We start from the raw sequence: 17,668 nt of genomic DNA, 5'->3' as shown, positions 1-17,668 counted from the left end.
CTGAACGAGTCCACATCCACCCAGGAAAGCAGATTCCTGCTTTAAAATACATCAATAAAATTCCACTAAGATGTCTACACATTCTTATTGAATAATATTTCAAAGAAGGAATGACAGATCTCAAGGAACAGTAATGGCTGAAAAGTATAAGTTCCCGTCTGACAAATTCCACACTCATGCTCCGGGGATTTAAGAGAAAAAAAAATACGGTCAAAATTACTAATTACTATAATATTAACTTCACATTTTTATCTCCCCTTAAAGCACTAAGTCACTATTATCTGTCAGCCTCAGGAAGTGATGCTGGGCTCGGGCATCATCACGTCAGTGAAGGGGAGTCCACTCAAGGGGCTGGCAACTAAACCCCACACCATCACCAGCTCGGCATCCTGCTCTGAGAAGCAGTGAAGCAGTCAGACAGTTAAGCTGCTAAGGGCGACTTCAAGATCAGCCAGGAGCATCAGCCAGGAGCAGGGCGTGTTTCTGTGGGAAATGTCACCAACTGCAGGAAGGAAGCCTCAAATGTCACACGCTAATAAAAAAAGGTCTGCATCAATATGTAAATCTCAACCTCAACCAAGATATTAAAACCCCAAGCCCTAACTTCTATTTTAGTGACGGGGGAATATTTATTTGTTGTATATTTGTTGTTTTCTAATAAAAGAAGAATCCTGAGCCAGGTGGTGGTGGTGCACACCTTTAATCCCAGCACACAGGCAGAGGCAGGTGGATCTCTATGAGTTCGAGGCCAGCCTGGTCTACAAGAGCTAGTTCCAGGACAGCCTGTTACACAGAGAATCCCTGTCACAAAAAACGAAAAAATAAAAAAATTAAAATAATCCAGAATAACTTTATTACTATGGCACTATTGGCTTTAGGATTCTGTAGAGTGTTTACTGAAGAGTGAAGAGTCTTCTAAACTGGGGTGTGTGTGTGTGTGTGTGTGTGTGTGTGTGTCTGTTTGTCTGTCTGTCTGTGTCTGTGTGTGTGTCTGAGTGTGTGTGTGGTTTTTGATACAGGGTTTCTTTGTGTAGCCTTGGCTGTCCTGGAACTGGCTCAGTTGACCAGGCTGGTTTGAACTCAGAGACCTACCTGCATCTGCCTCCCAAGTGGTGGGATTAAAGGTGTGCACCACCACCACCACTACCACCCAGCTTCTAGAATGTTCTTTAAATTTTGCTAATATTACATTCCTTTTGTTTTGCTGAAGAGGGAGCAGACTCACTCTGAAGTGCCCCTTCACGTAAAGTAAAAATTTATGATAGATAAATCTGGCAAATCTGAAAAGTTTTAGACAGCCCCTAGCTATCCGTAATGTTGTCTGTGATTCCGACACAAGGGACACACATCTTTAGTGACTGCAGAATACTATTTCATCACAGCAAATACCACTTCCATCACAGCCCATCTGGCCAAAATCTCAGGCCACCATGGCATCACCCAAAGCCCTCCTAAGAAACCCAGAATATCCCAATTCCTTGTAAAACCCAAAGAGCAATTTAAGACCACCATCCCTTACCTCTTGAGTTGAAATGTGTCTACTGAATTCTAATAGTCAGGCATCTCTGATCCAGAGAAATGAGGGCAATCAAGATAAAGAAAGGCAAACAGCCGGGCGATGGGGGCGCACACCTTTAATCCCAGCACTCGGGAGGCAGAGGCAGGCGGATCTCTGTGAGTTCAAGACCAGCCTGGTCTACAGAGCTAGTTCCAGGACAGGCTCCAAAGCCACAGAGAAACCCTGTCTCGAAAAACAAACAAAATGAAAGAAAGAAAGAAAGAAAGAAAGAAAGAAAGAAAGAAAGAAAGAAAGAAAGAAAGGAAGAAAGAAAGAAAGGCAAACAGGACTTCATCGCTTCCTACAGTGGAATATTTCTTGTATTTTAATAAATAAATCTTGCTTAAAGACCAGAGGCAAAACTAAAGCCACTAGACATCAGGTAATGGTGACAGACATCTTTAATCCCAGAATTTGGGAGACAGAGGTAGATGGATCTCTGAGAGTTCAAGGCCACCCTGGGCTACACAAGATCAATGCAGAAATAATCCAAGTGCTGGAAGCTCACACCTTCAATCCCAGCACTAGAGGGAATAAAAAATGGGAGGAGAGAGAGAGAGGCTCACTCAGTTTAGTCTGTGGTCGCCCAGTCTTGGCAGAGGTGAGACTCCTCTCTAGTGGCTTGGCTGCTTTGCTTTTCTGGTCCTCAGGTTGAACCCCAGTTTCTGTCCCTGGGTTTTCAGACTTCGTGTTACAGCTTCCATTTGGGGCTTGGGTTTATCGGATGTTGATTTCACGGTTTTGTGGTAATAACCCCACCATCCTCTGAAATTCCTGCAGCTGAGAAAGAAATGAACCCTCCGGCTGCTGTCTAGTGCTGCTAAGTTCTGGGTAAAGGGGCCTCCTGGCCCAGACATCCCCTCCAGACACAAGCAGCCCGATCACATCAGTGGGAGCAGGTTCACTAGTGGTCACTTCTGTGGAGAACGCTGAGCCTCCACAGGACGCGTTCCCTGATCATTTCACCACGAACTAAGCTAGCAAACGCGGTATTTATGGATATTACCGAGAAAACCAGGCCATGATTAAACATGGCTAGAAAGACCTAGAGATGGCAAAGGAATTAAGAAAGGCTCACAGAAATCCTCTCTCACTGATGTTTTACCTTTCATGGCTCCAGAATCCTACAGTCAACCATGGTCCAAAAATACTAAACGGAAAATCCCATCAATAAGTAACTTGTGCATCTTTCTGAGTGCCCTAGGGAATCTTCTGCCTGATGCTGTGCTGTGTCGTCCCTTTGCCCAAGGCATCAGCACTGTATATGCCACTCACCCAGTAGTCCCTGAGAATCTTGCCCAGTTATCAGAACAGCGGTCACAGCCCACAGTACCGTGGTACTCTGCAGGCCTTAACAGCGGCAGCAAAGCACAAAAGTAAAGGCATTCCCAGCAAGCTGAGCGAGGCTTCCTCTGAGTGAGAGGATGGGCATCGTCGACTACGGGAAGAAAACATTCATATGCTGAAGCCGCTCAGATCTGAGGTCAATTGCTCACCCAACCTAATTTACATATTCAACATCAGTTTAGATGTGCAGGCATAGAATAAAAACACAGCCTAGGTAAAATTCAGAACAGGTGTGATCTTGGACACCCACTAAGGGCGTGAAAATATACCCCCATGGCTGAGGACAGAGCGTGCCATAGAGTGTCCCCAATAGAACACTGAAGAGAAGGCCCCACAACAGTGGGTGAACCGTGTAAGACAACCCCCCAAACCTGTTACGAGAGAATGAGACAGGCAAACACAAAGACCCAGAAGGAAATTAGAGACAAAGAGTAATACTAAAAAATATGGATTTGTAGCACGCGGGAGGCAGAGGCGAATCTCTGTGGGATCGAGGTCAGTCTGGTCTACAAAGGGAGTTCAAGGATAGTCAAGGCTGTTACACAGAGAACCCTGTATCAAACACACACACACACACACACACACACACGTCTATAAAACTGGCAGTTAAAGAAAAATATTTAATTGTAAGAAAATCTGATGGAGGTGGGTCTTGTATTAATCTGTTGCTTTCATTGGTTAATTAATAAAGAAACTGCCTAGACCCATTTGATAGGCCAACCCTTAGGTGGCTGAAGTAAACAGAACAGAATGCTGGGAGAAAGAAGCCGAGTCAGGCAGTCGCCATGATTCTCCCACTCCAGACAGACGCAGGTTAAGATCTTTCCTGGTAAGCCAGCTCACGGTGCTACACAAAATATTAAAAATGGGTTAGATCAAAATATAAGAGCTAGCCAATAAGAGGCTGAAACTAATGGGCTAGGCAGTGTTCAAAAAAATACAGTTTCCGTGTAATTATTTTGGGACATAAGCCATGCGGGCGGCCGGGTGCCGGGGACGCAGCCCCGCCGCTCATATTACAACAAAAATCCTGTGGCTGGAGATTCTGAAGTGGGTTTGTGAGAGCAGTGACCATTGTGATAAGGATATCAATGTTATCGTTACATTTCATGAGTGTGATCCGGGGTTGGGGTGGATGTGGGCACATGTAGGTGTGTATTACACGTGCACTGTGTACACATGTCCAAAGGCTAGAGTTTGACGTCAGGTGTCTCCATCTATTAGCCTGCCACATCAGTTTTTTGGGACAAAGTCTCTCACCAAAAGTCAGCTCATCAATCCAGCGAGACTTTCTGGTCAGCAAATTCCCCAGGATCCTCCTGTGTCTGCCCCCCAGGTGTGGCAAGCACATGTTCACACACCTGGATTTTAACACAGATTGTGGGGACCCACACCCAGGTCTTCATGCTGGCCCAGAACCACTGTCCACAGAACCATATCTGCCACTCCCACACTTACGTTTATGAACTATGATTATTAGAAATACTTTAAATCCAAAATAAAACAAGAAAAGTGGGGAGTGGGGTACAGGGAAAGAGAAAAAAAACAAAGAAAGTAGAGAAATACTAAGAAATCTTCCTAATGTCACTGAACAAGGATTGGAACCAGAGGAGGAAGATGAGAATCTGAGTTCACAGATGCCTGAGCAGTGAAAGCCAATGGAATTCCTTCAATGCCCTCAGGAACACTGGTCAGACAATCCCAAGCTAAGAATGAGTACATGCACCATCACCCAGAGTGGGCACTATCAGGGTCCTCAAGAGGAGAGGACCTACCACCCACATATAGACACACCCCCACAGCACATGTACATCATCATGATACTACATAGTCTGACATGTCTGAAGATCTGCACTGAGCAAAATGCAGACCTGGAGAGCAATGCTAATTCCAGTCCAAGGCCAAACGCACTCATGCTGGGGACACCCCCCTACTGAGGGGGTGTGAGCCACTGATTTTGTTCAGGTCTCCAAATGACTGCATGAGTCCTCCATACTGGGGAGAGCAATCTTCTGTCTCTCTCACCTCTGTTATTATATCTCATCCAGAAACATTCTTGGAGAATACCCAGAACGGTTGGTCAAATATCTGGACACCCTGTGGCCAGGGAGGTGGACACATAAAATACTATCGGGACACTCAGTGTGTGCTAGGTCCCATCGACAGAGTGTGGTTATAGCAGCCACAGCTAGCGCATCCACACTGACCGAGACGAGAGGACAGAGTCCAAGTCAGCAGTACCCGGGGAAAGCCTAGGAAAGGAGCTGGCCACGGAGATGTCCTGTAAGCAAGCACTCTTGACACCACACACACCATGGCTATTTCTGTCTAACAGGCTGGCAAGTCCTCAAATTCTGCCCAGAAGTAGTGGACTCAGAGTCCAGCTCTACCAACCTGAGTACCCAGGATCCACTTCTGAGGACACTTCCCCGTGACCACTCCCCAGTGTCTATGTTCCTACTTGAAATATCGCTCTTATAATAACTAAATTAACTCCGGGAATAAGGAATACAATGGGTACTGTATCAGTCCGATTTCTATTGCTGCGATAAAACACTGGCCAAAACCAATTTGAGAAGAAAGGGATTATTTGTGTCTTAGGGTTTCTATTATTGTGAAGAGACACCATGATCACAGCAACTATTATAAAAGAAAATATTTCCTCGGGGCTGGCTTACAGGTTCAGAGGTGTAGTCCACTATCATCATGGCAGCAAGCAGGCAGACGTGGTGCTGGAGAAGGAGCTGAGAGTTCTTTCCACGTCTGGATCCACAGGAAGTGAACTGTGTGCCACACTGAGAGTCGTGTGAGCATGGAAGATCTCAAAGCCCACCCACACAGCGGCACACTTCCTCCAGCAAGGTCACACCTACTTCAACAAGCCACTTTCCAATAGGGCCACTCCCTATGGGAGTCATTTTATTTCAAACCACCACAATTTGGCTTACAGTCCACTATAAAGAGAAGCTGAAACGGGAACCAAAGCAGAGAGAGATCACAGAGAAACACTGTCCGCTGGCTTGTTTCCCCTGGTTTGCCCAATTGTCTTTCTTAGACAGCCCAGGCCTACCTGCCTAGGGGCAGCACTGCCCACAGTGAGCTGGGTCCTTCCTCATCAATCATCAATCAACAATCAAAAAGATGCCCACAGACAGGCCCACAGACAAATCTGACGGAGGCAACTCCTTAATTGATGTCCCCTCTTCCCAGCTACGCCTAGGACTGTGTCAAGTTCATAAAAATTAACTATGACAGACAGGGAAGTATCATAAAGCCAGGAACATGCAGGTGCTCAAAGCATAGAGTTATTTTCACTTTGTCCTTCTTTGTTTTTGAACTGGCTGCTGGTCATCTCTGCCAGTAAGAAAATTACTGCATGTTCCCACAACTCCCTCTTCTTGCTGGGGTGAGACCAAGTTTGGAGCAAGGCAATTCACCACGCAGACGAGAGCTCCCTATAGTCGCCAAATTGATGCAGGCATTTCACAGCCAGGCAAAATCCAATCAAGCAGAAAGTCAAGCATCTGGCAGGCAGAAGACAGAGAGTGAGGGGTGCTGGGAGTCTTTGCAGGACCACTGTCCTGGCACCTTCTTCCCTGTCGTGTGAACTTTTCCTGAGACCCTAGACAGGGCACCAGTGACAGATGACAAGTGACTCCACCCAATTCAGGTAGACAAATAAATGTCATTAGGTTCCTCATAGGGCCATGGACAACTTACAAGTGGGTACACCACTGAAGAAAATAGCTCTCCCAATAACTATTAACAGCAGAGATCCTGAGGGAAGAGGGGTACCCCAGCAATTGTTAACTGTCCTCTGGGAAAGGTGTGCCTTAGGAGCCCTCCCCCAGTAAGCATTAACAACTATCCTTGAGAAGGAAGGGCCTTATGAGTCTCCCCCACCAACTGCTAACAGCTTATGTCCCTTCCATAAGGAACCATGAATGGGCCCAGTCTTGTGTGGAACTCCTGCAGGTAACTACAGCTGCTGAGAGATCAGGAGGGCAGCAGCAGAGACCACGAGGGGTGATGGGAAACAGGATTCCCCTCTGTATGCTATGAATGTTTTGTTACCATTGGTTAATAAAGAAGCTGTTTCAGCCAATGGCTTAGCAGAGTAAAGCCAGGTGGGAAATCTGAAAAGAGATATATAGAGAGAGTAGGTAGAGTCAAAGAACCGCCATGTAGCTGCCAAAGGAGAAAGACGACGCTGGAACCTTTCCGGTAGGCCACAGCCTCGTGGCAATACACAGATTAATAGAAATAGGTTAAGATATAAAAGCTAGCTAGAAATACGCATGAACCACTGGCCAAATGGTGTTGGAATTAATATAGTTTCTGTGTGATTATTTAGATTTGGGTGGCTGGGAAATAAACAAGTCATCTCTGGTAACATGCTTTCAAGAATACTCATGCCCACTGTCATCTACTAGACAAGGTCAAGATTCAACACTGATCCTCCCTAGAACACAGAAGACACTTTTTTATCTTGCCATAGCTGGGCTCCCCACACATCCCTTTGTTCCAAAGGAGCCACCCACCCCAAATCTCCATCATTAACATAGTACCTTGTTCTTCTGTCCCAACAGAAACTGGGACCAAGGCACTTCCTGGAAATGACCCTCTGGCTTTCTGCAGGAGCAGGTCCTCAGCCACAGCCACTCTTGCCACTTTAAAGTGCTCCCGCCCAGACCTAAGTTCTCTATGGCAAAATAAGCACAGAGGGAAAGACCTAGTAGGGCCTCAAGGGACAGACCTATATCCTAGAAACTAAAACAGAGTCATGGGGTGAAAGCCAGCCTGGGCTACAAAGTAAGCTCTAACTTAGCCTGGGCAACTGAATGAGACTGCCTCAGAACTTAAAAAATAAGTCAAAAGAAAACTGAGGATGTAGCTCCGTGGTAGAGCTTGCCTAGCATATGCAAGAACTCAGAGTCAGTGTCTAGCAGTGTGAAACAGGAAACCGCCACTGAACCACAGAGGAGCCAGGGGAGCTCTTCCCTCCTTAAATGTCCATCAAGACAGTCCCTGGAAAACTCGGACAACAGAAACAACAACCAAGCCATCCAGCAGTCAATTTAAGAAGCTGAATGAGGAGCCAGAGGAAAAACAGTAAATTCAGAATGGCCATAGTTGGGAGGTCCTACACCAGGGCAGGCCAGCATCTGCATCACTCCAGGAGTGATGGGAGGCTGCGAGGTGAGAATCAATCAGGCCCAGAGCAGCAGGCACAGCCATTCAACCAGGCCACAGTCACCATGATGCTGGTCGTCCATCAAGCTGCTCCCATCTGGGGCACCTCGCCACAGGCATGGTTGGCACAAGGAGAGGAGGACTTTGTAACTTAGGTCACAGTGACACACTTCTAATTTAGTAATCATCTTATCATAAATTTTTAAGGTTCTGAATTTTAATGTATGTTTATAAATATATCTGTGCAATATATGATGCATACAGAAGTTGGCCAAGTCTACACATGGCTGAATAATCCAATTCTTGTGACCTTGAGGGCTCTAACATGAAGAACGTGTCTAGGTCTAAGTCAGCCAGCACCTGGAATTCAGAAAAGGAGAACCACAGGGGCACGGGAGCAGGAAGAGATGCAGCTGACGAGAGACCTGGAGAGGCAGAGACACTGAACTGCAACCTGACCCAAAGGAAAGACAAGACAGCTGAGGTCATGTTCTGGGGAGAAGGTAATACTGAACCATGTCTGTCACTCAGGCCAGAGGGACTTTCCTGGAGAAACAGAGAAGCATCTGCTGGGCTTGGAAGTGTCTCTTGTAAGAGGCTGGCAAATTCCTCTTGCTGCTTCCTTAAATTGCAAAGATCACGGTTTATTCCAGGTGACTAACTTTCAGATTTTAAATAAAACCCTTGTTCTATGAAAATGTCTTTCTCTCTCTTCCTTTCTCTCTCTCCCCATTCTCCCCTCCCCCTTCCTCCTTCCTTTCTTCCCTTCCTCCCTCCCTCCCTCTCTTTCTTTCTTTATGGTCTTTTTGAGACAGGGTTTCTCTGTGCAGCTTTGGAACCTATCCTGGAACTCACTCTGTAGACCAGGCTGGCCTTGAACTCACAAAGATCCGCCTGCTTTTGCCTTCTGAGTGCTAGGATTAAAGGCATGCAGCACCACCACCCGGGCTACTTTGTCCCATTTCTTAAGACAGAGTCTTGTTCTCTGCAGCCCAGGCTGGTTTCAAATTCACAAATCCTCTGCCTCCGCCTGCCAAGTACTGAGATTACGGGTGTGCGCCAGCACTCCCCGTTCTTCGGGAAGGCTTGTACGATGGGTACACAATCAGAGTGTACCCACAATCCAGCAGCAATTCCCTGCACTCCCACGCGGCACTATTGCTCTGATGACTACTTCAAGCATCCTGCTGTGTCATTTACAAATACATCAGTGGGTCGTGCTTTTCATATTCATAATCCCAACACTTTTGCAGGCATTTGCCTTTCGCATGTCACCGAAGCTGGTTACTGCTCTTTCAACACCCTCCCTCCATCACCAAGTCAGAGTCCTAACAAGATCCATGACCAAGTTTGCTTTGGTGTCCTGCATCCCTCCCACTGCAATATTGTTTCTGCAATTTCCTCTTCTCCACCTTGAACTCCATGCAGGTTATAAAACTTCTCTCACCCTTATTTTCTCTTCCATCTCTTTTTAAAAACAATTTTTGCAGGGCAGGCTGGAGAGATGGCTGAGTTGTTAAGAGTGTGGACTGCCCTTGCAAAGGATCCTGTTTGCTCCCAGAATCCATGTCCAGCAGCTCACAACTGCCCGCAAGTTCAGCTACAGGGCATCTGAAACCCGCTCCTGGAATCTGTGGGCTCCTGCACACAGGCACACAGGCACACAGGCACACACACACACACACACATACACACACGTCACATCAATCCTTTTTTACATTATTGTGATTGGGGCTGGTGAGATGTCTTAGCAAGTAAAGGTGCCTGCTATCACCCTGATGGTCAGAGTTTGATCTACAGGACCCAGGTAAGAGTACAGACTCCAAGGTCAGGCATAGTAGTGCACACCTTTAATCCCAGCACTTGGGAGGCAGAGTCAAGTGGATCTCTGTGAGTTTCAGACCAGCCTGGTCTACAAAGTGAGTTCCAGGACAGCCACAGCTATATAGTGACACCCTGTCATGAAAGAGAGAGAATAGATTCCAGCAGGTTGTGCACGCACACACACACACACACGAATAAATAATAAAATGTCATTTAAAAATTGCTGCCAGCAAACCCTTTCTAAGCCTGAAATACCAGCCTGTTCTACTGAGACTCAAGCAAAGGGAAGGTGGAAGAAACAGCGTTCACAGAAAACAGAGCCACAGATAATCCCCACAGGCACCCTGCCAAACCCTGCTCCAACACTTAGCATAACTCAGGAGCACCACAGCTCCTGGGTCTCATCTCAGTCCCATCATCTTTGGTTTTAAGATTTATTTATTTTTATTTGACATGTACGAGTGTCTGCCTGCATGCGTGTATCTGTACCGTACGGTTACTGTTGCCAAGGAGGCGAGAAGAGGCATCAGATTCCCTGCAACTGGAGAACTGGGGCTAGAACTGGGGTTCCAGAAGGTTGTGAGTCACGGTGGGGTGCTGGGGACCAAACCCCAGTCCTCTGTGGAAGCAAGTGCTATTACCTGCTAAGCCTCCGCTCCAGCCTCAGCTCTGTCATCACTAAAATTAAGAAGCACGTCAGAGCATAACCGTCATACCAGCTCTCGAGGAGCTGAGGCAGGAGGACCAAAGGTCAAAGCCGTTCAAAGGAGAAAAATGATGCCACTGATAAATTTAGAGATGATTTAGAGGAGAAGTTGGGGGCTATTAGATCCTATTTCCAGAGAAGATCCTTGAATTCTGAAGCAGGAATGTCTTTCCTCACTCCTACAGGGATCCAGTTGGCTGCTTGTGGCATCAACTTCCCCCATGGGCTGGGACTGTGGCACTTGAGGACCAAGGGGGTACAAAGAGCGCCCACCCAACCACCTCAATCACTTCACAACCACCTCTCCCAAGGAGGAGCCTGCATGGACCGAATGGTGACAGAAAGGAATACCCAAAGAAATAAGCCAGAGAAGTGGTTACCTCCAGCCAGTTCTGCCCGGTTTGTGCTCGCTCAACATGTGGGTTTTTCTGGCCTGCTCTGGTCTCCCAACCTTTAAGGAGCTGAGACAGAGTGAGACCCCGGGTACTGAGGCTCCCAGCTCTATACCGGATCCATCCCTCTCCCACAGTGCTTTTCCTTGGACCTTTGGTCCTCACCATCACCAAGGCCCACAGTCAAGTTAGGGGTGAGTCTAGAAAATGACCCAAAGAGACTCCCATGCAGGTTTGGAGTAACAAGTCCTAGGCCAAGCCAGCTCAAAAGGGGGTACCACAGACGGGTGAAGTCTGTCTTCTCCCTTTCCCATGACAAGCCAGGGACACCTGTGGTGGCTATGCAGGCGAAGAACGCTTTATCCACGCTTCTGTAACTCTTCTAACACAAAAAGTCAAGGACTATAGCACAGCCTACAGCCCCTGCAGGTTCTAAAGTGCCACTGTAGGAACAGATTCAGACAGCACCAGGTCCTACGAGGCCCCCGCTCCGCCCAAACTTCAGCTTCATACTTCAAAGAAAGACTGTTAATTACACATTATGATACCAATTATATCGAAATGCATTATGAAACGGAATCTTTGCTAAGCAATTCTACTATTTTAATTCTTTTCTTCTGCCATTTTTTAATAATCACTATGGGTTTTATTGCATTAAGATGCAATTAAGAATGAAAAGTCTTTTATATTTTAAATCTGCTTCATTATTCTCACATAAAGAATTCCACAGCCATCCATAATAATTTAACAATATGGCGAGAAGATAGGGAGACTATCTTAGGAAAAGTGAGCTGAACAACATTTAGGAGGAAAAGTCCAAGTCTCTTTATTTTGAAAGCCCTTAGCACAAGACGATAAAAAAAAAATAGAAAACTCCTGACCAAAGGTAAATAAGTCACACATTCATTAATGCACGTTCATAAGGAAGAGGAGAGAAGGTCTTATGCCAAGGAAGTCAGTGAGACAAGACCTCAAGGCTTGACCTCCTTGCCAGGTAGACTGTTAGCCTCTGCCATCCACAGAGTTCAAAGGCCATCACTAACATGAACCTGGCATTGCTGAACTGTATTTCGTTTGAGCTGCGGTTGGCCCTCCACACCCAAGGGTTCAACCACCAGACCTGACTGAAAACACAGCTAGCCCCCCAACCGCCTCTTCCGTGCTGCTTGCTGTCCGCTTGCTGTCATCTGCTGTGCAGTCCCACGTGACCATCACTCTCACGCCTCTGCCCTGCGCTAGGTGCAGTCTGGAGATGGTTGTCGTTTGTTATCGTTTTTTAAAGCAGAGCATTCTCACACCCGCACCGGTCTCAGCACCGCTATGTAACTGAGGAACTCCTGAGCCTCCTGCCTCCATCTCCCAAAGAAGGAACTAGTTGACTTAGTCAGGGTTACTACTGTTGCAAGAAACACCATGACCAAACCTGGGAAGGAAAGTGTTTATTTGGTTTACACTTCATATCACTGCTCATCACTGAGGACGTCAGCACAGAAACTCGAACAGGGCAGGATCCTGGAGGCAGGAGCTGATGCGGAGGCCATGGAGGGGAGCTGCTTACTGGCTCGCTTCCCACGGTTTTCTCGGCCTGCTTTTTCATAGAACCCAGGACCATTAGACCAAGGATGGCCCTACCAATGGGTTGGGCCCTTCCTCATCAATCACTAATGAAGAAAATGCTCTACAAGCTTCCGTGCAATCTTACGGAGGCATTTTCTCAGCGGAGGCTCCCTCCTCTCAGATGACCGTGGCAAGCTGGCACGCAGCTAGCCAGCGCACTGGTCCACCAGGGAAAATTTCAACCTACAACTTCTCCACCAATCAATTTCTACCAGCTGACAGGCCAGAAGGGCCTGGGTCTGCTCTGCCCCATGCAGAGCGAATCCTCAAAATCTCCCTCAAAATGAACCCGAAGTCTGTCTGCTTCTCACCCGATCCATCGCCTGCATGTTCTTCATGGCAGGTCCGACTCACTCTCCCCGACTCTGCTCCTTTCTTGCAGATCCTGCAAGTTGTCCTGTGACCATCACAGACACACACTTGCAAACACACACATACACAATCAAATAAAGAAAAATCGATCTCAGTTCTTCATTAGAGAACCAGTTAATAACATACAAATGGCAGAACCCAAATCCCACCTCTGTGTTACTCTGAAGAAAAGATCACAACTATGCTCAATTCCAGATCATCAATGGCTTTACAGTCATGTGGGGCTGATAAGAGTTTCAGTGACGGACGATAGGCTGACAGTACCTATCAATCATTATTAACTATTAAAACGGGAGTGTGTTACACTACAGTCTACGTGACATTCTTGCCCCCGTTTTTACTCATTCACTCGACATAGTTGCATGCCTGTTTCCCAGACTCGCCCTGAACTCCTGGGCCCAAGGAATCCTTCCATTCCCATTCCTGAGTCCCTGGAGCTCAGCATGTGTCACCATGCCTGGCTGGAACGGAAGACGACCATATCTCTATAAAAACACTGGCGGGCAGTAGGACACATGAAGGCACCGTTCGGCAACACCAGCAATGCAATCTATACCATGGAAACACCGCAGGACGAATGTGCTGGGGTCGGGGGCAGACAAGGAAGGAGGAACCACATTCTGAAATGAGAGTCATCAAGACTCCTGTAATCCCCACACCAAGGACCTGGGAGCAGAAGGAATGAGTTCTAAACCAGCCTGAGCGAACACAGACAGACCCTGGTTTTAGAGCAGTGGTTCTCAGCCTTCCAGGTGCTGTGATCCTTTGGGTACAGTTCCTCATGTTCTGGTGACCCCCCCCCAGCATAAAGTTTGCAATTTAATCCTACTTCATAAGTGTAATTTTGCTACTGTTATGAATTGTAATGTAAGTATCTGATATGCGACCCCTGTGGAAGCTGCATTTGAACCCCAAGGAGGTCATGACCCTCAGGTTGAGAACCACTGTGGTAGACAGCTGGGTAGCAGGGATCAACCCCACGTGGTGTGCATGTTGTTTAGGGTCTTGGGTCGTGCTTAGGCATTTTTACCAACTGAAAACAGCTAAGAGACGCCAACATCCATGATGCTGAACAATGAACTCTTGCTCATTTATGTGACAATAGGATCATGGTGACGCCGATCACTTTAGAGGACCGTGTATACCGAGAGCTGATCTCACTCCTTCAGTCCCCTCAGAACTGCTCCTCAGGCGACTGTACAAACCCCTGCAGCTGTGCTGGCCATACAGAATCTACGTGGCCTTTTAATACCCCGAGGAAAAGGTCTAGAAGGAAGGGTAAGGAATGAGAACCAATTAGACACAAACATTGATTTGGGGCTTTTGTAATGCTTCAGTGTACTCGCAACACCCCGCTAGACCTTCGAGGCCCACAGCCAGTGTGTAGGGGACATAATTACTCACCATTCGGAGCTCAAGCTTCAGAAAGTACCAACATCCAGAACGCAGCTGGCCACCTACAAGTCCAAAAGAAAAGGCACTGAGTAACAAGCAGCTTCCCAAAGCCCGTGTGCTTCATTCCATAAGCAAAGGGGAAAAAAGAACGCACGCGTACATCAGTGGAGGAATCTATGTGGCCACCACAGCAAGGGCAGGCACGATGAGGAAGAAATAAAGGGCTTAGAATTGGTAGCCAAGTAATCTAGAACTCTCTTCAACTAAGCGAGTCACAGAGAACCCACCCTAGTGACATCACCCTGGTTCCACCTTCTGGAGAAACAGTATCCTGGAGGCAGTCACATGGTCCCTCCCAGGCTCACGGTCCTACTAAAGACAGCAGGGAAAGGCTGGGCATGTGTTACAGGTCTGTACTCTCCGCTAGTCAAGAGACCAAAGCAGGAAGGCCGCAACAGCCCAGGAGCTCGCAGTCAGTAAACAACAGAGCAAGCCCCAACACTTTAAAATAAACAAATAAAACAAAAAGCAAGAGGATAATACACATGTATTCTTATCAAGATGACTAGACTTTTCAAAGCTAACGTACAGTCTCTTGAGGAGGGACCAAACATCGAAGAGACAGAATCGAGACAAATAAGTACAAGTGAAGTGAAGATTTCAGACTGGAGACCAGGGCCTGGCTTCTTTTCAGAGAGAATCAGCCACAAGGGGTGACCCCCACTGGGGGGCGAGCAATGAGCCCCACATTGCTCTCAGTATTGGGTCAGGCTGAACCCCACATGATTTCCAACTAATAACATTTTTAGAAATATTATTTGGACATGTTTCTTAAATGGTTAAAGGCAGGCAGACTTCCTGCAGGATGACAGCAATGGACAGATATCAACCTTGCTTGAATAAGGGAGTAGACAGGGCTGGGCTGAGAACATGGGAAAGACATGGCGGGGGTGGGGTTGTAGAAAGAGTGCAGGGGAGGCCAATGGGTGGGAAACTAACAGAAAACACCGACGCTGGGCGGCTTCTTGCTGGGTGCAGGTCCAGCAGCAGGACGAAGGAGGAAAGGGATAAGAATAACCCATAGATACTCAAGGTGATCAATCATACCCCACGGAGATTCTCAGGAACTGATTGAGCACAGTTGTACTAAAACTGCACAGCAAACCAATGATAAGTTGACGTCTAATTTTTAAAATGTTCAGAAAAGTCTGACTGAGTATGGTCAAACATAGACTATCAAGAACGGCATAAGCAGAGGTCCTGACCCCTAGAGGGGCTCCAGGTCAGAGGGTCTCTGCAACCTTCACAGGCCTAAAGAGAGAGGATCCTGGGAGGCAGGAAGGTAGTTCTGTTCAACAGGGCTTAGTGTCTGGTATTTGATATGGGATTCCCCTCTGTATGCTGTGAGTACCATTGGTTTATAAAGGAGCTGGCTTGGCCTGATAGGGTAGAACAGAGCTGGGGGAGGGGGTGCTAAACTGGATGCTGGGAGAAAGGAGGTGGAGTCAGAGAGAAGCCATGGAGCTGCTGCTGGAGACAGACTTGCTGAAACTTTACTAGTAGGTCACAATCTCGTGGTGATGCACAGATTAATGGAAATGGGTTAAATTAAGATGTAAGAATTAGCAAATAAGAAGCTAGAGCTAATGGGCCAAGCAGTGATTTAAATAATATGGTTTCTGTGTGATTATTTCGGGGCTGGGTGTCCAGGAAACCAAGCAGCCTGAAGCAACAGGTATTGGCTCAAATTTCTGGAGTCTGACCCTGGGGAGTTTATTTTAGGCCTATTTAAGCAGAGCACAGTTTGGTGAACATTATTCTGGTGATATGAACTCCATCCCACGTGCACAACAAAACATGCATAGATCTCTTGGAGGAACAAAGTTAGCAAATACAGACCAGACGTGACTACATGGAAATGCTTTGTAAAGTCCATGAAGATAGGTTCCATGGACTAACTGAGGAAAAGAAATTTACAATACAGGCTTGGGGAAGATGTTCCAGAAAAAGGTGCAGGGAAAGTCTCTGTCCACCCATAGAGAGTCAAAGTCCCCAGGCTAGCAAACACTGTGCCCCCAGCCTTCTGGAGGGACTACGGGTACAGCATTTCTTCCCTTGAAGGAAACCCTGTGTGCTTAACACTCCAGGTTCCCCTAGTGCTTCTCTGTGAATACAAAGACAACCAAGATTCATACAGTTTAGAAGTTGCCCATGGTGTTTTAACAAAGCAGTACAAGAGTAACCAATACAGAGAAGAAGAAAAAAATCAAAATTGAATGCCTGGACTTAAAATATCCCACAAAACCCAAGAAGATTTTGATCATGGTCAAAATTATAAATCTCCGCAGCACATGGCCTAACAATTTCCCCACCACCCGGATCCCAGGAAGTGCATTTGACAGATGGACAGAATGCCTTCCTTGCATCTATATCAGACACATGCATTATTAAAGGGTGTGGCCGTGCACACTGTTAGTCTTGGCACTCAGGAAGTAGAGGCAGGTGGATCTCAATGACCTCCAGACCAGCGAGAGCTACATAAGTGAGAACCTTTCTTTAAAAATAAATCTCCAAGGGCAAATGTGCTAAATATTCTATCTTATCTCTATCAGCAATAATCTATTAAGGCAGCTCTCCCTCCCCAGACCCTCTGCAAGCCCAGAAGAAGCCATGATAGGGAAGGCAGGAAGCTGATCCTGCTTCCTTCCTGATGGGCCACCTGGGGTCTGACCATCACTTGGCTTCTTTGAAGCCACCTGCACCTCTGTTTCAGTTACAGAGGATGAAGAAGGGATTTCTTCCTACAACCCCCATGTCCCTCTCGCCCTTCATAACCTTTGACCCCTTCACCCAATACTCAAGTAAGTCACCTCTTTGAGTATGCTATATATTTTCCTGTCCAGTCTGTAACACGGATAGTCAGAAGGCAGAGAATCTGAAACTCAAATTCCCATATCTGCTCTCAACTACAGGAGAAAAAGAGAAAGAGACAGAGACAGAGGAAGAAAAACAGGAGGGAGGGAGGGGATAGGAAGGAAGGGAGAATCCAGTTTCTCAGTCACATTCATGGGACACCTGGGACGGAGTTAAATGTGGCGGGTGTCCGAGAAGGCTCTAAGCTTCTAAATTTAAAGGTATCTTAAAATTCTACCCAGATTTTGCATATACATGCACTTTTCTGAGAAAAGAAATCCAAAAGGAAGACGATCACATTTGTCATGGGAGCCTCCAAAGTTGATTGAGGTACTGCTGCAGTAACTGATC

General features: G+C 46.9%; 1 protein-coding gene across 3 annotated transcripts in view; it reads right to left on the bottom strand.

Moving 5' to 3' along the window:
• Positions 1 to 17,668, bottom strand: part of Tiam1 (TIAM Rac1 associated GEF 1) — a 353,183-nt gene that overhangs the window by 260,001 nt on the left and 75,514 nt on the right. For all 3 annotated transcript variants that reach the window (XM_057763555.1, XM_057763556.1, XM_057763560.1), the window contains exon 2: positions 14,414 to 14,466. The gene's annotated coding sequence lies outside the window, so the exon portion shown is untranslated. The remainder of the gene's footprint in view (positions 1 to 14,413; positions 14,467 to 17,668) is intronic.

This window comes from Chionomys nivalis, chromosome 3 (assembly GCF_950005125.1).
Source record: "Chionomys nivalis chromosome 3, mChiNiv1.1, whole genome shotgun sequence".
Classification (NCBI taxonomy): Eukaryota; Metazoa; Chordata; class Mammalia; order Rodentia; family Cricetidae; genus Chionomys; species Chionomys nivalis.
The sequence above is the reverse complement of the archived record's forward strand: the minus strand, read 5'-3'. Positions and strand labels throughout refer to the sequence as shown.